Source organism: Rhinoraja longicauda, chromosome 9 (genome assembly GCF_053455715.1).
Source record: "Rhinoraja longicauda isolate Sanriku21f chromosome 9, sRhiLon1.1, whole genome shotgun sequence".
Classification (NCBI taxonomy): Eukaryota; Metazoa; Chordata; class Chondrichthyes; order Rajiformes; family Arhynchobatidae; genus Rhinoraja; species Rhinoraja longicauda.
This window is the reverse complement of record NC_135961.1, coordinates 8750187-8771052: the sequence shown is the minus strand read 5'-3', so window position 1 is coordinate 8771052 and position 20866 is coordinate 8750187. Positions and strand designations below refer to the sequence as shown.

The following is a 20866-nucleotide window of genomic DNA, read 5'->3' as shown; positions in this document are numbered from 1 at the left end:
GGTTGATAATAATCAGAGTCGGCACAGACCTGGTGTTTCCGCCTGGTTTCTCCACATCAGTCTCACTACCCCTTAAACATAACTTGCTAAAGGCCTTTGGTAGAATAGATATTACATTTTTTAATTCAAAATGAACTTTATTCAGATTTAAAATATATACAGGTATTGTGCAAAAGTTCTGACATTCTCAGAAGCTATGCATACATCGTAACTTAGTGTTTACAAATTTTACCCCATACTCTTGACACTGATGTGGCTCCCTGGGGTGATATTCCTTCCATCCTTTGATGGGCGTCTCCACCACACCCTGTCCCCCAATGTCCAGCAGCGGAAGGACCCTAGACTGTGGTCCTCCCCCACAGAGCCTTGGCGTTGGCTGCACTGAGCTTCAGTGCGTCCCTCAGCACGTACTCCTGCAGTCTGCAGCGGGCCAGGTGGCAACATTCCCCAACGGACAGCTCGCTCCGCTGGGAGGCCAACAAGGATCGGGCAGACCAAAGAGCGTCTTTCACCGAGTTCATGACCTTCCAGCAGCACTCGATGTCGGTCTCTGAATGCATCCCTGGGAACAGTCCGTAAATAACAGAGTCCTGAAAAAAAAAATGGAGCTGTTCAGAATAAACCATGACAGGGACCCTTGTAAACCTCTCCAGTCTCTCTTTGCAAATCTACACTTTGCGAAGTGGTGGGCAAACATCTCCTTTCCACAGCTGCAGTCCCGAGGGCAGCGTGCGCTGGTTCCGACGGTGCAGGAAGGATCTCACTGGGAAGGCCAGCCAAGCCAGGTCTTGGTGCTTGTTGGTGAGTTCTGGCGATGAGCGTGGGCTCTTCCTGCGGTCAACCCTGGCTCACGTTGCCGACTCAAACTGGTGGTGAGCATCCTACAGTGAAGCGACATAATTTCCTCCTGCAGTAATTGTCATTAGGTCATAATGGATAGGAGTAGAATTAGGCCATTTGGTCCATCAAGTCTACTCCGCCATTCAATCATGGCTGATCTATCTCTCCCTCGTAACCCCATTCTCCTGCCTTCTCCCCATAACTGCCGACACCCGTACTAATCAAGAATCTATCCATCTCTGCCATCAATGATTACATTTAAAGTAGGCTCCCAACCCAGATATGCAACCCAGAAACCAGATATGCATCTCCCGTACATTTTTAAAGAATGCCCACACTCCGCACAAAAATCCATTTAACCACGTTTAAAATTAAATTTCTTAATACTGCTATTAGTAAACTGGAAGTCAATCCAGTTTATGCCTTGTTACCGTGAAGCTTGGTTTTGAAGTTCCCGGGCAAGACGTTATATTTCAAAACTCTCAAGTAATTACAGACTTGTCAGTGATTTCAACGAAATTGAGGACGCTGGAGAAGCATTGATAAGCGTGGGAATGTTTCTGAAGACGGTGTAATCTCGACCTGACTCTGCATTGTCGTGGTCATTGTCGTAGGGTAAAAGAAAATCTCGGCGATCTGCTACGACTTTGACAGTCGCCGGCAGTCGCCTAAGAAATCGCCTAAGAAATCGCCTAAGTGGGTCAGACCCTTAACATTGAATTGAAATCTGAGTAGAGAATTTAAAAAAAATCATTTTGAAAGCTCATGCTGCAGCAAATAATACAACTTTGTTGCAGAATTTCCCACACAAGCTGAACACCAAAAGAACCAGCTTTCTAAATAAACCAAATACAGACCTAATTCAGGTATAATTTAATCATGTTTAGATTATCCTTAAAAGATCTCGGTATTACCAATGAGGGGGACAAGTCAGGTTTAAATTGCAAGTAAACTTGTGTAACACAGCAGACAGGTCTAAAATGACCAAAGTGAGACACAACAAAATAAGGTGCTCTTTATTTATTTTAACTTCTAAACAGCTGCCTAAAATGATTGCAATTTTGTTTTGTATGAACCCAATAACCAGAATGTCTCTCCCGCTTGGAGCATTCCATTATCAAGCAGTAAGTATTTTGTAAAGATTTATGTGTGCACTGTCATGGTTAATGGTACATTTTAAATTTTGAAGCAAGTCATAATCACTCAAGTTGAAAAGATAGTACTGCTTTGAGCCCCTAGCCACTGATATTCCAGATTGACATTAGATTATATTTTTTAATATTCAATGCTGATATGATGATGATACCAATAAAATTGAGTCCTCATCAAAGTAAAAGTTCATCATATCTGTGTTTGAGAGAGCGTAGTTTTTCACTTAGGAAATATTTTAACTGATCGCCTGGGCGGCATGGAGACGCAGTGGTAGAATTGCTGCCTAACAGCGCCGGAGACCCGAGTTCGATCCTGACTGCTGTCTGTATCGAGTTTGTACGTTCTTCCTGTGACTTGTGTGTTTCCTCCGGGACTTCTGCTTTCCTCCCACACCCCAAAAATCTACAGGTTTGTCGAATAATTCGCTTGGTAAAATTGTAAATTGTCCCTCGTGTAGTATAATGTTAAGTGTGCGGGGATCGCTGGTCGGCGCGGACTCGGTGGGCCGAAGGCCTTGTTTCCACGTGGAATCCCTAACCCAAACTAAACTAAATCTAAAATAACTGACTAATTGAGGGTATCAGAATATACTCAGAATAATATTCCAATATTTTTTCTCAAGTGGCATTAATTTGTGTCGACTGTGATGTTTTTTTAAAAACATTCAAGTCCACTTGAACTGTGCAGCAACATTTATTTTAATGCTGTTATTTCTATGAGAAATCGGTCACAGAGGCACCTTAGTGTTTTTGTGACTAGTTCCTTCATTGGGATAAACTGACAACATTCTTTTCAAGGTCAATTTGATCGAAAGAAAGAGGTGATAATAAAAAAACGACAAAAGTTGCATCTCTTACAGCCATGGTTGCACCAAAAGCATGGGATTAGTTTAGTTTACTTTAGTTTCCAAATACAAGATGTTAGAAATCCAAAGTGCCAAATGCCAACTTGCTCCCGGTGGTGATGGGAGGCTTATGCACTCACCTATGCTCCTCCGATGTTGAGAAAGGCTAGGCAGACACATCATTGGGGTTATCAAGTGGGCGCCTACTTTCATCGACGTTTCACTGATTGGACCTACGACGTCTCCAGTTGGCTCAGCAGTGCATTCTGGCGTCCCAGAACCACCCCCCTCTGCATCTGCCTAGCCGGCTTATTTGGGAGACCAGATGGGGTCTTTCCTCTTCAACCAGAGCCACTGGCTACTCCGCTCTGCCACCTGTGATGTTTCCTTGATAGCCTGGCGTAGGGGCTTGTCCGCTGATCCCTAGATCCTTCATCAGTCTTACGGTAGATGTTGCCACAAATCCTCGACATCCAACTTCTACCGGGCAGATCTTTGCTCTCCAGCCCCGCTGTTCTGCCTCCGCTGCAAGCTCTGTGAAGAGATATAGCGCGGACAAAGACCCTTCTGCCCATCGAGTTCGCACTGAGCACTGAGCAGCACATTAACAGCATCCTACACACACTTGGGACAATTTACACATAAACCAAGCCAATTAACCAGCAGACCTGTACGTCAATGGAAAGAAAGAATGTGTGACGTTTAGATTTAGATGTAGAGATACAGCGCGGAAACAGGCCCTTCGGCCCACCGGGTCCACGCAGCCCAGAGATCCCCGCACATTAACACTATCCTACACACACTGGGGACAATTTTTACATTTTACCCAGTCAATTAACCTACATACCTGTACGTCTTTGGAGTGTGGGAGGAAACCGAAGATCTCGAAGAAAACCCACGCAGGTCACGGGGAGAACGTACAAACTCCGTACAGACCTTTAGAAGATCCGATGAAGGGTCTCGACCCAAAACGTCACCCATTCCTTCTCTCCAGAGATGCTGCCTGTCCCGCTGAGTTACTCCAGCATTTTGTGTCTATATTTGGTGTGTTAACCAGCATCAGCAGTTCCTTGAACCTAACTACTCTTCATTTGTAGGTTCATTAGTAGCTGCCTTATTAGGCAGTCACTCCATACCTAACACAACACAACTGAGTTACTCCAGCATTTTGTGTCTGACTTTGGTTCAAGCATCCAGCTGCTTTACAATGACGTCATCACCCAAACCCAACCACTTCCCTCCAGAGAGAGGAGAAACACTCACTGAAATGAAAACATATAGATAAAAGATTAATTTACATGTTCTTTTTTTAATATATTTTAAGTTCAAAGTTCAGCATTGTAGTGCTGCGAAGGTTAGAGTGGGAGTAATGACCCAGGTGGGAAGATGGCCACCACTGTACTGAAAGAAATGGCAAGTTTGTTTTAATCTTTGCTATCGATGGAGATAGTGTCATAGAGTGAAACAGTGTGGAAACAGGCCCTTTGACCCAACTTGCCCACACCGGACAACATGTCCCAGGTACACTAGTCCCATCTGCCTGCGTTTGGTCCATACCCTCCAAACTGTCCAATCATGTACCTGTTTAACTGTTTCTAAAACGATGGGATAGTCCCAGCCTCAACTACCCCCCTCCGGCAGCTTGTTCCATACACCCACCACCCTTTGCATGAAAAAGGTACCCCTCAGCTTCCTATTAAATCTTTCCCCCATCACCTTGAACCTATGTCCTCTGGTCCTCGATTCCCCTACTCTGGGCAAGACGCTCTGTGCATCTACCCAATCTATTCCTCTCTTGAGGAAGTGTTCAGTTCAGGTTGAGCTCCACTTTTGCACAATGCCCAATGTCAAATTCCATTTATTTAAATGGAGTAATTTCCTCCCAGCCATCTCCCATTCTTACCGGGAGTAAGAGTAAGTTAAAATTGACGTTGTTTCTGTGAGAACTCAATGGAGTGCACAGAGGCCCATTTTAACTTGGAGGGCACATGGGCATCCAGTGGCAGCTAAAACCTGGGATAACTGTGAGCATGGCAGGAAGCTGTCCACAACTCATCAACTGGAAAAGGTTGCCTGCACAAAGTCCCCTCAGGAGAGCCAAGCTGTCTATCAGTGATTGCTAATTGCAGCATTGGGGAAACTTCAACTTCAGCATCATGAGCACGTATCCCAGGCTTCCTGAAACACTGTGTAGGAAGAAACTGCAGCTGCTAGTTTACACCAAAGATAGACACAAAATGCTGGAGTAACTCAGCGGCACAGGCAGCATCTCTGGAGAGGAGCAGCGGGTGACATTCCGAGTTGAGACCGCTCTTCCGATTCAGATTCGGGTCTCCAGCATTTTGTATCTATCTTCCCGAAACACTGTTGAATGCAAGGCAAACATGCAAGTGCAAGTGAAGGGGCAGGACCAAACTCACGGTAACACTGCAATACATCTTATAGAAACGTATAAGATTATAAAAGGACTGGACAAGCTAGATGCAGAAAAAAAATGTTCCTAATGTTGGGGGAGTCCAGATCCAGGGGCCACAGTCTAAGAATAAAAGGGAGGCCATTTAAAACTGAGATGAGAAAAAACCTTTTCACCCAGAGAGTTGTGATTCTGTGGAATTCTCTGCCGCAGAAGGCAGTGGAGGCCAATTCACTGGATGAATTTAAAAGAGAGTTAGATGGAGCTCTAGGAACTTGCGGAATCAAATCAAGTAAGTCAAGTCAATTTTATTTGTATAGCACATTTAAAAACAACCCACGTTGACCAAAGTGCTGTACATCTGATTAGGTTCCAATGGGAAAAAAAAATGAAACATACAGTAGCACACAAACAGTTCACAGCGCCTCCTCAATGAGCCTCAAACGCTAGGGAGTAGAAATAGGTTTTGAGCCTGGACTTAAAGGAGTCGATGGAGGGGGCAGTTCTGATGGGGAGAGGGATGCTGTTCCACAGTCTAGGAGCTGCAACCGCAAAAGCGCGGTCACCCCTGAGCTTAAGCCTAGACCGCGGGATAGTGAGTAGCCCCAAGTCGGCCGACCTGAGGGACCTGGAGTTAGAGAGGGGGGTTAGAAGATTTTTGATGTAGGGGGGGGGAGTGTCCATTTAAGGCTTTATACGTGAATAGGAGGAGCTTGAAGTTGATATGGAGGGAATCAAGGGATATGGAGAGAAGGCAGGCACGGGGTACTGATTGTGGATGATCAGCCATGATCACAATGACTCGAAGGGCCAAATGGCCTCCTCCTGCACCTATTTTCTATGTTTCTATGTTTCTATGTTTCTATGTTTCTATGTTCAGGACTCACTGCTACGTCCTTACCCATCGGCAGAAAGTAATTTGATCGGTCTGGGAATTTGCTTTCTATGTGGAGGTTTCCTCAATCGCATCCCGATGACTGCCCTAGATTGGATCTCAGTTGAGGAGCATTGAAGTCATGGCACCATCCTTTCCATGGCTGGCCTTTTTGTAATAAACTGTGTCACCAATCCATGGTTGCTCATGTTGGCCCCCTCCAACCCTTCCTGATAATGTCGACACCGTGGTTTAGTTTAGCTTAGTTTAGAGATACAGCGCGGAAACAGGATCTTTCGGCGCACCGGGTCCGCGCCGACCAGCGATCCCCGCACACTAACACTATCCTACACCCGCGAGGGACAATTTTTACATTTGCCCAGCCAATTAACCTACAAACCTGCACGTCTTTGGAGTGTGGGAGGAAACCGAAGATCTCGGAGAAAACCCACGCAGGTCACGGGGAGAACGTGCAAACCCGATACAGACGGCGCCCGTAGTCAGGATCGAACCCGGGTCTCCGGCGCTGCATTCGCTGTAAGGCAGCAACTCTACCGCTGCGCCACCCTGACCGTCCTAAACTGTATCATCAATCCATGGTTGCTCATGTTGGGCCCCTCCAACCCTTCCTGATAATTTCAACACCGTGGTTTAGTTTAGCTTAGTTTAGAGATACAGCACAGAAAAGGCCCTCCAGCCCACTAAGTCTGCACCGACCAGAAATTGCCCCGTAGGCTAGCATTATCCAACACCCTAGGGACAATTTTACAATTTTACCAAAGCCAATTAACTTACAAACCTGTACATCTTTGAAATGCAGGAGAAAACCGGAGCACCCAGAGAAAACCCACACGATCACAGGGAAAGCGTACAAACTCCGTACTAACAGCACCCATGGTCAGGATCAAACCCTGGTTGCTGATTCAGAACTTATGTCTCTCTCTCAATGCAACAATTCATACTGTTGTTAATTAAAACTAACAACAAGTGCATTTATTGAATAAAATAAAAGCTTCCTTTGTCAAGGGTGCAAACTTCCTTACCTGATGTTCTCCACAGACGCAAGCAGATACTCAGGTGTGTTCCACAATAAGTAATATTATAACAGCATAGAGAGCAGCCAGTCCGATATTAAATCTATGAATATGCCACCTATCTAGCATGTGCTATATATCAGCGGGCAGTGAAGAAAGCTAATGGCATGTTGGCCTTCATAGCGAGAGGATTTGAGTATAGGAGCAAGGAGGTCCTACTGTAGATGTACAGGGCCCTGGTGAGACCGCACCTGGAGTATTGAGTACAGTTTTGGTCTCCTAATTTGAGGAAGGACAATTCCTTCCCTCCTGAGATGCTGCCTGTCCCGCTGAGTTACTCCAGCATTTTGTGTCTATCTCACTGAGGACTTGCAGGCCTTAGTCAACAGAAAATATGTATTGGGTATTAGAAATCCGTCACCACTTCTCTATGGCAGAGTTCACAGATGCCACTGAACCAAATGGCATCCACTACTGCATCATGACCTATAAGAAAATAACTGCAGATGCTGGTACAAATAGATTTATTCACAAAATGCTGGAGTAACTCAGCAGGTCAGGCAGCATCTCGGGAGAGAAGGAATGGGTGACGTTTCGGGTCGAGACCCTTCTTCAGACTGCATCATGACCAGCTGAAGAGTTTGTGGTTTATCTCCTGCTATTTTCCTATCCTTAGCCCAGGCCTACATTTTAATATTTGTTATTTTCTCACACGAGTCCTTTCCTTATTGTCATCCAACTTGTCTTTAATAAGATAGGCACAAAAAGCTGGAGTAACTCAGCGGATCAGGCAGCATCTCTGGACAAAAAGGAATAGGTGATGTTTCGGGTCTTCCGACTGAGAGTCAGGGGAAAGGGAATCGGGAGATATAGATGGTGATGTAGAGGGATATAGAACAAATGAATGAAAGATATGCTACAAAGTAACGATGGTAAATGATACAAGCCATTGTTAGCTGTTAGGTGTGAATGAGTATAAACAATGAGACTCAACAAGATGGCATTGAAGCTGGAGATAGTCACAAAATGCTGGAGTAACTCAGCGGGACAGGCAGCATCTCTGGAGAGAAGAAATGGGTGATGTTTCAGGTCGAGACCCTTCTTCAGACTGGTTAGGGTTAAGAGAAACGAGAGGCATATAGGCGGTGATGTGGAGAGATAAAGAACAATGAATGAAAGATATGCAAAAAAGTAACGATGACAAAGGAAGCAGCCCATTGTTAGCTGTTTGTTGGGTGAGAACGAGAAGCTGGTGCGACTTGGGTGGGGGAGGGATAGAGAGAGAGGGAATGCCGGGGCTACCTGAAGTGAGACAAATCAATATTCATACCACTGGGCTGTAAGCTGCCCAAGCGAAATATGAGATGCTGTTCCTCCAATTTGCGTTTAGCCTCACTCTGACAATGGAGGCAACCCAGGACAGAAAGGTCAGTGTGGGAATGTGAAGGGGAATTAAAGTGTTTAGCAACCGGGAGATCAGGTAGTTTCAGGTGGGCTGAGCGAAGGTGTTCCGCGAAACAATCACCCAGTCTACATTTGGTCTCGCCGATGTATAAGAGGAAAAGATGTATAACTTAGAAGCTGATATGACTTGGGTGGGGGTGGAATGGAGAGAGAGGGAATGCAGGGGTTACTTGAAGTTAGAGAATTCAATATTCATACCTTAATATTCAATATGAATACCAATATTCAACATCGACTTCTCCAACTTTAGATAGTTCCTCTGTCCCTCTCTTCCCCTCCCCCTTCCCAGATCTCCCTCTATCTCCCTGTCTCCACCTATATCCTTCCTTTGTCCCGCCCCCCTGACATCAGTCTGAAGAAGGGTCTCGACCCGAAACGTCACCCATTCCTTCTCTCCCGAGATGCTGCCTGACCTGCTGAGTTACTCCAGCATTTTGTGAATAAATACCTTCGATTTGTACCAGCATCTGCAGTTATTTTCTTATTCATACCATTGGGTTGTGTCTTTAATAAGCCCTGAATGAATCCTAGGATTCCAAGGCTAATTTTGGAACGGACTCTTTTTATTTATCAAATGATGCTTCTTAAAGTGTAGCCATCAGCTCTTTAACATATGCCTGTGTCTAACAACCTATGTTTTTTTGCAGAAAACCTTCGTGGTGCTGTTAATCTGTTAAGATCTGATCACCTCAAGTGATAATAAAGTGCTTAACTGCAAGGCCAATTCAGTGGCCGTGTTGCAAGAAAAACTAGTTTGTATCTCTATCACCAGGTAGATCTCTCAGAAGTTGAAGTTAAATCACTTGTCTGCAGTTGAAATTTACTGATGGGGTTTGGGTAAGATGTTATACTTAAAATGATGCAGTGGGATTTGTTTAACACTTCATTAAAATATTCACGTTTGCAAATGTCAACCCTTCTTTGGTGATGGGAGTGTTAAATGTTATTCAGACCTTTCAAATGTTAGGCCCATTTGATGCAGATATGGTTTTCCTCGTTTGTTTTTGTTCCTCTTCACCTATTGATTATGCAAACTCCACTAGATAGTGGCGTGTGTTAGCATGCTGAATCTAATCTATTTTCCACTTGCAAATTAACGTTATCGATGTTAAAGTAACTCAGCGGGACAGGCAGCATCTCTGGATCTCTGGATTGGCGACGTTTCAGGTCGAGACCCTTCCTCAGTCACCCATTCCTTCTCTCCAAAGATGCTGCCTGTCCCGCTGAGTTACTCCAGCTTTTTGTGTCTATCTTCGGTTTAAACCAGCAGTTCCTTCTACAGTTCCTACAGTTCCACAGTTCTACAGTCCTTCCTGCATGTTATTGATGTTAATCTCCATTCTGCCAGGAAGAGGTTCTTGCTTGTACAAGGCAATGCCAATGTTCTTGCCACCCTGTGCCAGTCAGTAAACACTTCCAAAAGGAGGTAACCTAACCACCTGCTTGTAACGTTCAAGTCTCTCAACATCATCTATATACTAAAACTCCCGTTTGTTTGTTCCTGAATTACAGCCAAAATGGTACACGATAGCACAACGATAGTAGGCCCACCTTACTCACCGTCGTCCCTTTGGAGGGGAGGGAGGGGTAAGGAGGGGGTGGGGGAGGGGGGAGGTGGAGGGGGGAGGGGGGAGGAAGAGAGGATGGGGGGGAAGGAGGGGCGAGGGAGGGGGGGGGGGGCGGGGGTGGGGGGGAAGGGGGAGTGGGGGAGGAGAGGGTGCTGCACCAATGCAGGAGAGGTTTGTGCCCAACGGGTCCACTTGGTCTAGTTGAGTCTAAATACTTGAACTCTGTCCACAACAGTACTGTGGGCGTACCTTCACCAGCAGCCATTCAATAGGGGCATTCACCTCAAGGGTACATAAGGATGGGCATAAATGCTACCTGTGCCAGCAAAGCCCACGTTCCAAAAACTGATCAGAAGTGATGGATTTTTGAAGTCTGCCGCCAATGACTGTTCGATGCACTAATCAGTGCAGGGTGGACCTGTCTAAGCAGTGTAGGGAGAAGTAACGTTCTTCATGCCCCAAGATGCCCTTCTTCATTTGACATGCCAGCTTTGTGTTCTATAATCTTCCCCTGATTAAGCTAAGGAATCTTAACCTTTTCCTGGGTCTAAATGATAGACAGATCACAGGGCAGCATGGTGGCGCAGCGATAGAGTTGCTGCTTTACAGCACCAGAGACCTGGGTTCGATCCTGACTACGGGAGTTGTCCGTTCTCCCTGTGACCTGCGCGGGTTTTCTCCGGGTGCTCTGGTATCCTCCCACACGCCAAAGAAGTGGAGGTTTGTCGGTTAATTGGCTTGGTAAAAATTGTAAATTGCTCCTATCGTGTGTGGGATAGTGTTAGATTTTTTAGATTTAGAGATACAGCGCGGAAACAGGCCCTTCGGCCCACCGAGTCCATGCCGCCCAGCGATCCCCGCACATTAACACTATCCTACACACACTAGGGACAATTTGTACATTCCGGTCGCAGGGCCTGGACTTACCATCTCGGAGGCTTCGGCCGTGGGCCCTGCAGACCGCAACATCTGGAGTTCGCAGGTCCCTGGCTGGCGGCCGGCTTTCGGGAGCTCCAGCCGTAGCAGCTTCGACCGACCCGAAGCGCTAGGTTTGATCGACTCGCTCGCAGGCCCTTCATCGCCCTGAGTGGCAGGCACTTTCCATCGCCCGGTGGGGGCTCAGGACCTTCATCGGGCTGCTCGGCTCGGCCCTGGGACTTTCCATCGCCCGGTGGGGGCTTCAAAAGTCGGGAGCCTCGATCGCCTCGTGGCACCACGGGAGAAGAATGAGGAGGAGATAAGACTTTTCTTTGCCTTCCATCACAGTGAGGGTGTGCCTGGAGCAATCACTGTGATGGCTGTTTGTGTTAAAAATTGTAATTGTGTGTCTTGTGTTCTTTATTGTCTACTGCCGGACCCTGACGTGAGAGGACGCTGGCGCTATTTGTTCGCCGCTTCTCCGTCAGGACAGTTCGTCTGTTTGTTTTTATGTCTTGACTGTTTTGTAAAGCGTCTTCGAGCATTTGGAAAAGCGCTATAAAAAATAAATGTTTATTATTATTATTATTATTATAACTCTACCGCTGCGCCACCGTGCCGCCCATAGCGTACGGGATCGCTGGTCGGCGCGGACTCGGTGGGCTGAAGGGCCTGTATCTACGCTGTACGTCTAAGCTAAACAGATCTTTGAATTGAACTCAAGGAGTCAAGTCTCTACCAGCTCTGCTATCCCTATCTGACCATCTGTTGCGAAAAACACGTCTGTTGAGAAGAAGTATTATTGTGCACACGGCTCAATTTTACGAAGTTAAACTGAGATGGCTTATATTAATGCCGTGGTGGCATGAAGTTGATTTCCAATCTGAACCAATGCATTGATGGAGAATTACCAATCTCTGCTTCTCAATGGAAAGTTTTACTGCCATTTACAAGGGGCCACAGTTTAAGAATAAGGGGTAGGCCATTTAGAACGGAGATGAGGAAGAACTTTTTCAGTCAGAGAGTGGTGAAGGTGTGGAATTCTCTGCCTCAGAAGGCAGTGGAGGCCAGTTCGTTGGATGCTTTCAAGAGAGAGCTGGATAGAGCTCTTAAGGATAGCGGAGTGAGGGGGTATGGGGAGAAGGCAGGAACAGGGTACTGATTGAGAGTGATCAGCCATGGCTCGAAGGGCTGAATGGCCTACTCCTGCACCTATTGTCTATTGTCTATTGTCTATTGTCTATTATCCAGAGTTGTCTTTGTTAAAAGAGAGGGGAAGAAGATGGCCAAATAATCCAGGGTGTTTATTAAAGAATTAGATGATTATTGTGAAGACTATGAAACTAGCAATACATTTAAAAAATAATGGACTCTCTATGAAAACGATAAAGTATGAAATTATTCTGAAAAGTATATAACTGAGACCGGTGAACACTCAACTGTGAAATGGAGTAGAGAAAAAACACAGTCAAGGAAACCGCATCACTCACCCTCAGCTGATTGTAGACGTGGCCTTGCTGGGAGAATTGTGAACGCTCATAGTATTTAATATTGGGACAAAGGCCTAACTAATTTGAATCGTACATCCAAGCAAGGTAATGAGATTGCCAGCAGCAGTTTCCAAATTCATCAGCTACTACTGAAGAGTAACTCATAACTTCTGACACATGTGAGCAGAACAGGTTTAAATTTTAATGCCGTTTCACACGCTGTATATCATATCATATCATATATATACAGCCGGAAACAGGCCTTTTTCGGCCCTCCAAGTCCGTGCCGCCCAGTGATCCCCGTACATTAACACTATCCTACACCCACTAGGGACAATTTTTACATTTTACATTTACCCAGCCAATTAACCTACATACCTGTACGTCTCAGTAACGGATGCTGTAGGTCTCCTTTTACTTACATCTAATCATTGCTCATGGGTTATGAATGTGCACCAGCATCAAAAGTTAAATCCTCTTTTACATGTCATTTCTATTTTAGCATTTTGCTCGCCTTCTTTTTTTTTCAGATCTCTCCGCTCACTATAAGGTCATAAGGTCATAAGGAATAGGAGTAGAATTAGGCCATTTGGCCCATCAAGTCTACTCCGCCATTCAATCATGGCTGATCTATCTCTCCCTCCTAACCCCATTCTCCTGCTTTCTCCCCATAACCCCTGACACCCGTACTAATCAAGATTCTATCTGTCTCTGCCTTAAAGATATCCACTAATTTGGCCTCCACAGCCTTCTGAGGCAAAGAATTCCACAGACTCACCACCCTCTGACTAAAGAAATGTCTCCATATCTCCTTCCTAAAAAAAACGTCCTTTAATTCTGAGGCTAAGGCCTCTAGTCCTAGACTCTCCTACAAGTAGAAACATCCTCTCCCCATCCACTCTGTCTAACTATGCATGCATATTTGTTGGCCTCTGCTGTGGGAGATGGAAATCTGCAATAGTTCCCCATCTAACAGCTCCCTCTAATCAACTTCTTACCATTCAGGTAAAAGCAAATGGACACTGTCTGAGGAACCGTGACACTTACCTACGTTCGATGTTCCGGGGAACAATGACCTTTGTCTAGGTTGAACTTTGAGACGGAAAAGTTATTGTCTGACACGATAGTTTGCAGATTCCGGGATTTTTTGCCACTGTCAGATTAATACCCCCAAAAATGAATCCTGACTTTGTTCAAAACACAATGAAGGATCGCAGGATGCCATTTCCAATTGAACTATTTTGAAGAAGTCCGAATACCATTTTCAGTCAAATCACTGCACTAAAAACTGTTTGAAAATTTTGAGATTGTTAGATAGTAAAAGTTAGCAATGTTTTACTATTTAACTCTTTGATCGGACCTTGCTGGCTTTATCTTGCACTAAACTTTATTCCCTTATCATGTATCTGTACACTGCGAATGGCTCGATTGTAATCATGTATTGTCTTTCCGTCGACTGGTTAGCGCACGACAAACGCTTTTCACTGTACCTCGGTACACGCGACAATAAACTAAACTGAACAAGGGGAGCAGAAGTGCTCAATCAAAGGAGTTATCTACACCACACCATTATCTATTGCAACCATTAACCTCTGTACAAGACCAAGTGCTGGAGTAACTCAGTGGGTCAGGCAGCATCTCTCGGCAATATGGATCGGTGACAGTTTGGGTTGGGACCCTTCCATCAGACTGAAGAAGAGTCACAACCCGAAACGTCACCTATCCATGTTCTCCAGTGATGCTGCCTGGACATCTGAGTTACTCCAGCACTTTGTGTCTGTTTTTGTAAACCATCATCTGCAGTTCATTGTGCCTCCATATCCCTGTGAATGTAAGTTGCCGTGTATGACAATCATTTTTCTGTATCAAAATTCAATTTGGACAAAGTTCATGACCTCCTGGAAAATGAGAACAATATCTGGTATTTATTCACAAAATGCTGGAGTAACTCAGCAGGTCAGGCAGCATCTCGGGAGAGAAGGAATGGGCGACGTTTCGGGTCGAGACCCTTCTTCAGACTGTCTGAAGAAGGGTCTCGACCCGAAACGTCGCCCATTCCTTCTCTCCCGAGATGCTGCCTGACCTGCTGAGTTACTCCAGCATTTTGTGAATAAATACCTTCGATTTGTACCAGCATCTGCAGTTATCTTCTTATAGAACAATCTCTGGATGGAAATCTGATGAACAGGGTCTAGTGACATTTTAAAAGGCAAGGACAGGTTAGGGATGGTCAGCATGACTTTACCACTGGGATATCATGTCTCGCAAGTTTCACTGATTATTTTTAGAGGAAGTGAGATAAAGGATTAACGAGGGCAGGGTGCTGATGTCACTACATGGACTTTAGCGAGGCATTTGCCGAGATCCTGCATCATAGGCTGGGCTGGATGTTTCAAGCACCAGGAATCCAGGGTAAGCTAGCCAACTGGATACAAAATTGGTTTAGTGGTAGGAGTCAGAAGATGGTAGTGGAGGGCTGTTATTCAGATTGCAGGCCAATGACCCGTGTGCCCCAGGGATCGGAGCTGAATCCTTTGTGGTTCATCATCATCTATAATTAATGATTTGGATTAGAATGCAGTTGGCATGGTTTGTAAGTTTGCGGTTGACACCAAAATTGGCAGTATAGTGGACAGTGAAGAGGTGGTTCTAAGATTACAACAGGGTCGAGGTTAACTGGAAAAGTAGACCAAAGAATGGCAGATGGAACATGACTCAAAAAAGAGCAAGGAGTTGCATTTCAGTACATTAAACTAGGGCACCTACACAGTTAATGTAACAGGACCTGTATGGGCCAGCTGGCAGAGGTATTCACAGACATCTTTGACACATTCTAACCTGATTCCCACCTGCTTTAATCATCGTTTAATGAAAAATAAGGGAACATGTCTTAAAAATTACCAAGCAGTCACCCTGGCATCCACCATCATGAAGTGCATTGAGAGTCTGGTGATGGTGCACATTAACAAAGAAAGGTGCCTTTCAGACAACCTCGATCCACTGCAGTTTGCCTTCTGTCACAGGTCCACACCATACGCCAATTCTCTGGCCCCAAACTCATCTCTGGAACACCTAGACAACTAGGACACCTACATCAAACTTGGATTTGTCAACGATAGCTCTGCCTTCAACAGAGGCATAATCCCATCCAAACTCATCTCCAAATTCCTGGTCTGGGAGCCAGCAACCCTTCTGCCATTGGACAATGGACTTTCTGACCCACGGACCACAAACAGTGATGATAGGTGATGATAACACATCTTCCATAATAATTCACAATACAAGGATGAGTTCTCAGTCCCCCTTTGCGCTCCCTATATCCTCACCACTATGCAGCCAAAAAACGTCTCCAACTCCATCTGCAAGTTAGACACAGAAGGTTGGAGTAACTGACCAGGTCAGACAGCATCTCTGGAGAAAAGGAATGGGTGACGTTTGGGGTCGAGACCCTTCTTCAGACTCTACAACTTTGCAGATGACATTATGGTGGTGGGCCGGGTCCTGAATAATGACCAGACGGAGGACAGGAAGGAGATGGGAACTTAATAATATGGAGTCAGGACAAGAAGCCCTCCCTCAATGTCATTAGGACTAAAGAACTAGTTATCGACTTCAGGAAGCATGGTGGAGCGCATGCCCCAATCTGCATCAATGTTGCTGAAGTGGAAATAGTTGAGAGCTTCAAGTTCCTCCGAGTAAATATTTCCAACAATCTGTCATGGATCAACCACATTGAAGCAGCTGCCAAGAAGGGATATCACGCCTCTGCTTCCTCAGGAGACTGAGAACATTTGGCATGTTTCCAATGACCCTTGTAAACTTCTACAGATGCACCATTTAGAAGCATAATTGCAGGGTTGCACCACAGTTTGGATTGGAACAGTTCTACCTAAGACCACAAGAACTTGCAGAGAGTTGTGGATGTAGCCCAGTCCTTCACACAGACCGGACTGCCCACCATCGACTCCATCAACATTTCTCACTGTCTCAGGAAAGCAGCCAACATAATCAAAGACCTTTCCCACTCTTCTCCCCATCCTTTCTCCCCACTATTGTCAGGCAGAAGATACAGAAGCTTGAGAGCGCACACCAACGGATTCAGGAACAGCTTCTACCCTTCTGTTATCAGGCTACTGAAGGGTTTTTCCAGAAGCTAGGATAGTGTGTGACTTTCTACTACCTCAATTGCAGACATTGAGCTCTGTCTCTAGTACCGTTGCTCCACAGTTTCTTGAGTTTAGTTTAGAGATACAGCGTGGAAACAGGCCCTTCGGCCCACCGACTCCACGCCGACCAGCGATCCCCGCACATTAACACTGTCCTGCACGCACACTAGGGACAATTTACACATGCACCAAGCCAATTAATCTACAAACCTGCTTGTCTTTCAAGTGTGGGAGGAAACCAAAGATCTCGGAGAAAACCCACGTGGTCACGGGGAGAACGTACATGCTGAGAACTACATTCTGCATCCTTAGCTCTATGTAATATTCAACAACTGGTGATGTGGATAATCAGAAACAAACCAACATGTATCAAGGCAAGAGAGAAAGTAAAAGATGCACTTTGAAGAAACTCTTTTGAAGGCTCTTTGAAGATCAGTGATTGATGGCACTAAGCACTGAAGCCCCAAAAAAATCTGCAAGGAACTCACGACATAGAAGTTGACAGAGTGAGAAACTGCCTGGACTTCAAAACTTTACAGTCGGGGAAGAAATAAATGGCTGAGGTGTCAACATTTTTGATGGCGATCGGTGCAGTGTGAGTCAGTAAATCCATACGTGGTGCTCAGGCAGAGGCAATTAAAAGGCACCAGCAGTTCTGGGCGAAATAAGGACACTTATCAGTGGAGAGAGCACAAACAAATTAACCACAGGAGAACTGAACACAGTAGCAGAGATGGCCAGGGTGCACGCCAGCATCACATTCAGGTGGACAGGTTGGAAATGTTCCTCATGACAAAAACAAAATTAGAAGTAGGGAATCGCATTGAAAAAGTACAAGCACTAAATAGAGTTTCAAAAAGAGAATAAGAAGGTTATTCTATTAACCGAGATTGCCTGTGAGATTACCCGTCACATGCAGAAGTGCGGAAGGTGGAAGATTATTTCAAGTCCCTGTTCTTTGAAATGATAGAAATGTAAAAGTTTGGAGTGAGGGTTCAAGGACTAAGAGAAGCAGTCAATGAATATATTGTTACTTTACGAAGATAGACACAAAAGTGCTGGAGTAACTCAGCGGGACAGGCAGCATCTCTGGAGAGCAGGAATGGGTGACGTTTCGGATCGAGACCCTTCTTCAGACTGAAAGTCATGGGAAAGGGAAACGAGAGATACAGACAGTGATGTAGAGAGGTATAGAACACATGAATGAAAGATATGCAAAAATGTGACAATGATAAAGGAAACAGGCCATTGCTGGCTGTTTGCTGGGTGAGAACAATAGACAATAGACAATAGGTGCAGGAGGAGGCCATTCAGCCCTTCGAGCCAGCACCGCCATTCAATGCGATCATGGCTGATCACTCTCAATCAGTACCCCGTTCCTGCCTTCTCCCCATACCCCCTCACTCCGCTATCCTTAAGAGCTCTATCCAGCTCTCTCTTGAAAGCATCCAACGAACTGGCCTCCACTGCCTTCTGAGGCAGAGAATTCCACACCTTCACCACTCTCTGACTGAAAAAGTTCTTCCTCATCTCCGTTCTAAATGGCCTACCCCTTATTCTTAAACTGTGGCCCCTTGCTCTGGACTCCCCCAACATTGGGAACATGTTTCCTGCCTCTAATGTGTCCAATCCCCTAATTATCTTATATGTTTCAATAAGATCCCCCCTCATCCCTCTAAATTCCAGTGTATACAAGCCCAATCGCTCCAGCCTTTCAACATACGACAGTCCCGCCATTCTGGGAATTAACCTAGTGAACCTACGCTGCACGCCCTCCATAGCAAGAATATCCTTCCTCAAATTTGGAGACCAAAACTGCACACAGTACTCCAGGTGCGGTCTCACCAGGGCCCGGTACAACTGTAGAAGGACCTCTTTGCTCCTATACTCAACTCCTCTTGTTATGAAGGCCAACATTCCATTGGCTTTCTTCACTGCCTGCTGTACCTGCATGCTTCCTTTCATTGACTGATGCACTAGGACACCCAGATCTCGTTGAACTCCCCCTCCTCCTAACTTGACACCATTCGGATAATAATCTGCCTTTGGGTGACTTGGGTAGGGGAGAGATGGAGAGAAAGGAATTGCAGGGGCTACTTGAAATTTCACGAGTTTTATCCAAAAGATTACAACTCTGGAGAATTATTAATCTGGCGCTGCAGAATAGTTTCTGAGCGGCTTAATTGACATGCAGATTCAGTCCAAGTCTTAGACCTACACAATCTTACACGTGACCTGGTTTGCAAAATACAACTTCAGTATAAATGGCATCAAAAAATACTGGAGAATTCCTTCCAGCACCAGGCACTAAAGGGCCTGTCCCACTTAGGCGATTTTAAGGCGACTGCCGGCGACTAGGCTGTTGCCGACAGTTCGCCGGGGTGTCGTGGGCATGATCGTGAGGAGTCTTCCAAAAATCGTAGTGGATCTCGGCGCGTCGCTGAGAAATCATCCGGTTTGAAATTTCTGGGTGACAGCTGGCTTGTCGCCAGGTATCGTTGCTTATTGTGGGCGCTGTCGCATGCTGTCCCTAGGTTCGCTAGGTTCTCTTAGATGCATTTAGAAGCACATAATATTAAAATAAGTAAAGTAATTTCAAAATACCATAAAATGCTTGTGTTTAACCAATTTATTTACCGTCAGGACATTTGACAGGTAGATTGGAGGCGACAGTTTGATGGTCAGGTAAGCATGGGATTTTTTGCGATGTTTATGGCCATCAGCCATTACATTTAAAGTGGGCTCCCAACCCAGATATGCAACCCAGAAACCAGATATGCATCTCCCGTACATTTTCAAAGAATGCCCACACACCTTTCATAAAAATCCACTTAACCACTATTAAAAAAATTTTTTTTAATACAGCTATTAGTAAACTGGAAGTAAATCCAGTTGATTCCTTGTTACAGTGAAGCTTGGTTTTCAAGTAACCCGGGCAAGATGTTATAGTTGAAACCTCTCAAGTACTTACCGACTTGTCAGTGATTTCAGCGAAAATCAGGACGCCGGAGAAGCATTGACAGCGTGGGAATTTCGCGATGTTTCAGAAGACGCTGTAATCTCGACCTGACTTAGCATTGCCGTGGTCATTGTCGTCGGGTAAAAGAAAATTTTGCCGATCTGCTACGACTTTGACAGTCGCCGGCAGTCGCCTACAAAATCGCCAAAGTGGGACAGGGCCTCAACGTGGCTGTGATAAAAGTGTGATTCCTGAAACAAAGTCCTTGTCATGTGGAAATGTACAATACAAATTCTTACCACAATGCTACAGCGGCTATTCTTTATAGAAATTTTACTTTAAGGCAGCAAGATGTTGTATGGATATCAGAAGAAGGGACATACAGTGAAAGCATAAGGATCCATCAGCCATATCGAGATGACCAGCCAAGTAGTGCTCCCACTGTGATAGTTCAAAGGACAGAAATGTGACCAAAAAGAAAATACTCAACATTGGGCAGCTCGATGACGTAGCAGTAGAGCCACTGCCTTACAGGTTTGTAGGTTTGAAGAAGAGTCATCAGTCTGAAGAAGGGTCTCGAACCGAAACATCACCCATTCCTTCTCTCCTGAGATGCTGCCTGACCTGCTGAGTTACTCCAGCATTTTGTGAATAAATACCAGGTTTGTAGGTTAATCAGCTTTAATTGTAAGTGTCTCTGGTGTAGGATAGTGTAAGTTTGCGGGGATCACTGGTCGGCGTGAACTCGGTGGGCCGAGGGGCTTGTTTCCACGCTATATCTCTAAACAAAACTAAGCTAAACTAAAATTGAAGTCAGTTCATAGACAATAGACAATAGACAATAGACAATAGACAATAGGTGCAGGAGGAGGCCATTCAGCCCTTCGAGCCAACACCGCCATTCAATGCGATCATGGCTGATCACTCTCAATCAGTACCCCGTTCCTGCCTTCTCCCCATACCCCCTCACTCCGCTATCCTTAAGAGCTCTATCCAGCTCTCTCTTGAAAGCATCCAACGAACTGGCCTCCACTGCCTTCTGAGGCAGAGAATTCCACACCTTCACCACTCTCTGACTGAAAAAGTTCTTCCTCATCTCCGTTCTAAATGGCCTACCCCTTATTCTTAAACAGTGGCCCCTTGT

General features: G+C 45.4%; 1 long non-coding RNA gene across 1 annotated transcript in view; it reads right to left on the bottom strand.

Moving 5' to 3' along the window:
* Window positions 1-245: 245 nt before the first annotated feature.
* Window positions 246-20866, bottom strand: part of LOC144596899 (uncharacterized) — a 221336-nt gene continuing 200715 nt past the window's right edge. Inside the window, exon 2 of the long non-coding RNA XR_013547659.1 lies at window positions 246-590. This is a non-coding gene — a long non-coding RNA (uncharacterized LOC144596899). The remainder of the gene's footprint in view (window positions 591-20866) is intronic.